We start from the raw sequence: 5,866 nt of genomic DNA, 5'->3' as shown, positions 1-5,866 counted from the left end.
TGTCCTATTAATCAGCTGTGAAACTGTCTCATTCATATTTATTTCTCAATAAAAAAATAAATATTAAAAAAGTAAGTTGTAATTTTATATGCTAAGAACTTAGGAAGTAAATTAAATTTAAAGTTCAAAATAATGTAAATTTTAAAATGCCTTTGTTAAAAATATCAAAAATGTAAAATATTTAGGTTGCCGAGCTGAAGAGAAAATACAGAAAGGACTTCATTGCTTACTGAGCTAAAGGAAAACCTGATGAAGTGAAAAAGGGAGCTGTTCAGGTTGAAAAAGCAAGAAATAGAAGGAAGAGGATGAGAAGAGTGGGGATGAAGAGCATGAACATGATGATGAATAAGTTGGTTCTAGCGCAGTTGTTTTTTTTTTTTTTTTTCTTGTCTATAAAGTATTTAACCTGCTATACACAACTCATTCCTTTTAAAGAACAAAATTGAAATGTAAGGCTGTGTAAGATTTGTTTTTAAACTATAGAGTGGTTTTTTGTTGTTGTTTTGTTTTGTTGTTGTTCTTTTAGGGTTTTTTTGTTCATTTATTTTTTGTTTTTGTATAGTTAACACATTACACTACCTTTTCATAGCCCTGTTCTGGTAGTATTTCAATAACCACAAACCTTGTCTGGTACAGTATGGGGGTTGTAAATTGGCATGGAAATTTTTTTAAGTTTTAAAAATCTTTTATTTATTTATTTGGTACAGAGTCTCTCCACACAGCTTGGACTCATAGTGATCCTTGAGTCTTAGCCTCCCCAGCGCTGGGATTACAGGTGTGTGCCACCACACCCAGTTTTGGTTGCCGGCACAATACCGGACCCACACAGCTTGTGGCACCGGGGATCAAACCCAGGTCCTTGTGCTTGATTGGCAGGCACTTATTGGCATGGAAATTTAAAGCAGGTTCTTGTTTGTACACAGCACAAATTAGTTATATATGGAGATGGTAGTTTTTCATCTTCAATTGTCTTGGGTGCAGGTTATATGAAATAATTATTGTTCCATTAACTGAGCACCGCTGGCAAAGAAAAAAAAGTTGTAGCTGTTCTACTGACATGCCAAATGCTAAGTAAATGCAACCTTTAATAAAAAGTGAAATAAATGATTGACACATTCAAATTTATTTTTAAATACAATAAAACAGATGGAATTAATTTTAAAAACATATTTCAGTTAGCCCAATAGATCTAAAATATTTTCATTTCAATATATAATAAACAAAATTATTGTACTTAAATTGAATGTAAATTAGTTGCAACTAAATGAAGTTGAATAGTTCCTCATTGACTGGAGCCATTTTTCTCAATGGCCACGTGACTAGCGGCCACTGGGTGGGAAAGTGCAGGTCCAGACCACTGAGCTGACCCGGAAGTTTCCCTGGGATCTGTATTTATGCAAAGAGCAAAGGTCAACTGATTCCTTCAAATACTTGCAACGTACCTACAGCAGATCACTAGGGCTTCCATCTCTAGCGGCCAAAAGGGAGGGAGGCAGGATCTCTTTTTTCTCTGCTTCATGTCTTAACACTTCTTTTTTAGAAAATGATTGCAAGTGCCATTTAGAAAACAGCACTCAAGTGGTCCTTGTTCTTCAAACGCATCCTCCCTGGCCACTAGAAAGCTGCAGAGCTCCCTAGAGGACTCATTTATGTCTGAAATCTCAGGTTCCTCAATGTCAAATGCATCTCCTACGCAACACGTGTATTTTGCAATCTTAGGCAGCCTTTCTACCTCCATTGTTGGGCTGTTGTCAGCAAAAAGTACCCCAGGCCTCTGCAGCTCTTCCTCTTGAAACCCTTTTGTATTCTTTCTGGTGCAGACCTCTGTCACTTTCTTCCTCCTAAAGAACAGATTAGGTAAGTTTGTTGGGAAAAAGAACAAAAGCAATGGAAAAGGAAAAAAAGTTTCACAATGACAAATTTTCTTTCGTGGGGTGAAAAGTAAAAGTAGTTGTCTCAAGAAGTCCAGTGACTGGAAGCCCATGTAAGATAATTGGTTCATCCTGGAGCCTATGGGTTAAAATCTGAGGTCTATTCTTCAGAGTTATGTTCATTTCTTTGATTTATATTTGATGAGCAGTGTCTCAGTTACTCTTCTCTCATTGTTTGGACAAATACCCAACACAGAAAAGGAAGGAATGAAAGGTTTATTTAGCTCACAGTTACTGGAGGTTTCAGTCCATACTCAGCTGGCTCCAAGGCAGACTGTCACATGGCAGAGGGCAGCAGTTCATGGCAGCAGAAGGCAGCAATACAGCAAGAGCAAAAGGGAGGAGTAACAGCAACAATGATAAAATGAAATGAAAAAATAAAATAAAACATTGCCAGGCATGGTGGCATACTCTGGGAGGCTGAGACAGAAAGATTACAAAAGCACAGTGTAGGTAGTTTTGCAATTTAGCAAGACCCTACATCAAAATTAAAGAAAAAAGTAAAATAAAAAGAGCTGAAGACATAGCTCACAAAGGCCCTTGTACCACCACAAAGCAAAAACTTTCTGGTACTTTGAAATAGGGGGAAAAATCATAATTAGATCTTGATTTGTTGCCTGGGAGCCAGCTCTGTGAGATTTGTTTCCTAAAAAGTTTTTCAGTGCTGGGGATGGAACCCAGGACCTTCTCCAGCCTTTTCTAATTTTTTTCTTTTTATTTGGAAGCAGGGCACTCAGTTGCCAACTCTCACTGCTTAGCATTCCATTAGTTAACAGTAATGGAATTGGATCTCTTAACACCAGGGACTTTCCCTCCCATCCAGATCATTCTCTAAGAAGCCACTTTCACTTCTTTTCCCAGGCGGGCCTCTGGGTGTTCCCTTGGAATGAGATGAGGACAGCGAGTGGATCCTTGCAGAGGGTCAGTCCAGCTCTCTGTCTGCCTTCCTTCTAAAAGAGCAGAACTGAGGAGGAAGCTCTGGGGGAAAGCTGTTCAATGCTGTAGTCATCCACCTGCTGTGATAGACAGTGGAGCAGCACACCTCCAAGACAGGAGGAATTCCAAACTCAGGTGCCCCCAGGTCGACTGGCAGCCACTAAAGTCAGGGACAGAATTCAGGGATCCTCTGCCCTGGAGTATTGAAAGAGAAATTTCTATTTTTGTGTATTTCAGCCGAAAAAGAAATGTCTTGTATTTAGTAAATAATTATAGCTGTTGGAAAAAAAAAAAAAAAAAAACTTAAGAACATAAACTCTATACACAATATCCTTCATTTGTTGGTTTTAAGGTACATGAAAGAAATAAAGGAACAAATGATTCTCCATTCTATTGCCCAAATGAGGACTCCCCAAGCTGGAAGGAAATACTTCTTGAAACATAATTTGTAAGTGACTCTTTACTTATTTGGTAGCAGAACAAGAAAAACACCTATACTTTAAGCTTTTAAGACTGATACCACCTCTCTACATATGTAATGAAAGGTTTTTTTCAGTGCTCCTGGATCTGATTAGGAAACATGGTGTGGGTCAGGTTGGCCATTTTCTCAGACTTGAAAATCTGGGCCGAGGCTAACTTTCCTGATCAGGTAATAGATGACCCTCCAGCTAAGATACTCACTGGCATTTATCATGGTTGGGCCAGTGTTGGAAGTGGAGATGTTCCTAAGATGGAGGCAAGCATCAGCTAAAACCCATACTACAAGAATTTGAAAAAATCCATGGAAACTCACATCATACATACCTTTAAAGAGGACTTCTACAGCGAAATCCTCCCTGTGGCCATTATTGTCTACCTCAGACCAGCAAAGAACTTTGATTCTTTACAGTCATTTATTTCAGCCATTCAAGGGGACATTGAAGAAGCTAAGAAACTACTAGATTTGCCAAAACATTTGAAACTCAATGATGACAATTTCTTCCAGCTTTCAAAAGGCAAAATTATGAATGACTACTGATGAAAATTACTATTATTTATTCATTTACTGTTCTCTGTCATTTCGCTGTTCATAATTATGCACTTATATTGGTTATATTTTTAAAATCAAATATTAATATTTGAATAATTCCTATAGCTGTCAATTAATTTAAAGTATACAGGCAAACAGTTATATGCTTCAATTGTGAAATCCGTCACCCTAGAGTGCTAAAAAAGCTTTTAAAAATCAGGAGTCTTCTTTGTGTTACATGCAGATAAAAATGAGCCACTAAAAGGTGTTATAATGGAAATACAATATACTCTTCAAGTACAGGTAAAAAAGTGTGTGAGCAGTTTGGGATGAAAAGTAATTCTCATGGTAGGAGGCCAGCATGTGTGTGCTTGTGTAGCATATGCTGCTGAGCAGAGACTTCAAAAGGAAATATGCAGAAGTTTGATTAACTATAAACCATGGTAAGAAAGTCCATGTTGTGTTGTTGGTATTTTCTGCATTAATATGTTATTACAGACAAGAACAATTTTGTATAATTTGGTTTCAGTCATTTCCCTTATGAGGTCAATTCATTTTTTACATAGTTTCTTCAATTCAAAGTGGCCTAGATCTGCACCACCTAGTTTTTTTTTTTTTAAGACAGTAAACTAAATAAATAAATAAATAAAACAAACCCTACACACATACACACACACACACACACACACACACACACACACACACGCACAATGCTTCTGGAGCTAAAATAAATACATACTATTTTGGATAAGCAGTATGAATAGAGATGATGTTATATGCCTCATAAAAGTACACGCAAGACACGCTTTTATTGTTATTATTAGTCTTAATTTTGAAGCGCAATATATAGAGAGGTTTAGGGCCTAATTAACCACGTAGATGCCGAAGATGATTGTGATATCTCTGCAACTCTTAAACTTACCCACCTTTATATTTCACCGCAAAATGGTGCTTCATTTATATACTGCTTTTTTGTTTACTTTTATCAGAGATGCATATTCCATTGCCATTCATATATTGTAGGTGCATGAATTCAGCAAAGTAATCCAATATAGTCCAGTAGTTCAATAGTAGTGGGTTATCTGCAAGACTGGTAATGTTAGAAGTTGTTGACTTGAGCCTTTTAGAATTCAGCATGTTAATATGGCTTTACTTTTTATACCTCGTTTTTATACTTCTCTGCTGGATGGGTAATACCAAGATAAAGCAAGACCTATATAACAAAAAATGTAACTTTTGTGTCTGACAAGGTCAGTCAAATCCAGGGGGGAGGTTTTCAAATAGCCAATCCAAAAGCATTATTCAGTTCTCCTTACTGCTGCTTGGCTGTTGCCTCATAACTCATCTGGCATTCCCACTTCATAAGTCACTCTACCATTGTAGCTATCTCAAGGGTTTTCAGTTTTGTTTTTCTTAAAGTCTTAAAATCCCAAAGATGCAACAAAATGCCCTATACCTTCTCAGTCTTCTGACAGTGACTTTAAGACACTCCAGGAAAAAGTTGAATTACTGTACATTATTTCATTAAATTAAGTTACAAAACTGTAGGAGACAGTATGTTAGGGTTTAAACTATAAATGTGGGCATTTATAAGCATTTGTTTAACATTTGCAGGTTTTCCACAATTCAAGGGTGTACTAGGAATGTACCTGCCACAAACTATGCACAAAGACATACAGTAAACTTTATAAGTGTAATTGGGGAACAAATCAGAGGATGTTTGAAAAAGCAAAAATATTCCTATAGGCTCATAAGACACCGTACCCGAGCTTCAAAATGTGACAGATCATCTAGCCCTTTGAAGAGGAAATAGATGAACCAAGCACTTTATATTCATCCACTTTAAGTATTCAAGACACAATGGCCGTTCTCAGTTACTTGCAGACCCAGGACAAACTCCATCCAGATTTTTTTTGAAAAATGAGCTGCAGATGTCCTCCAACAAAGGAAAAAACAAAGGCCACAGAAGGACTGGAGCAGAAGAAGAACA

This window comes from Octodon degus, unplaced genomic scaffold (assembly GCF_000260255.1).
Source record: "Octodon degus isolate 3935 unplaced genomic scaffold, OctDeg1.0 scaffold00067, whole genome shotgun sequence".
NCBI lineage: Eukaryota > Metazoa > Chordata > Mammalia > Rodentia > Octodontidae > Octodon > Octodon degus.
This window is presented reverse-complemented; position numbering follows the sequence as displayed.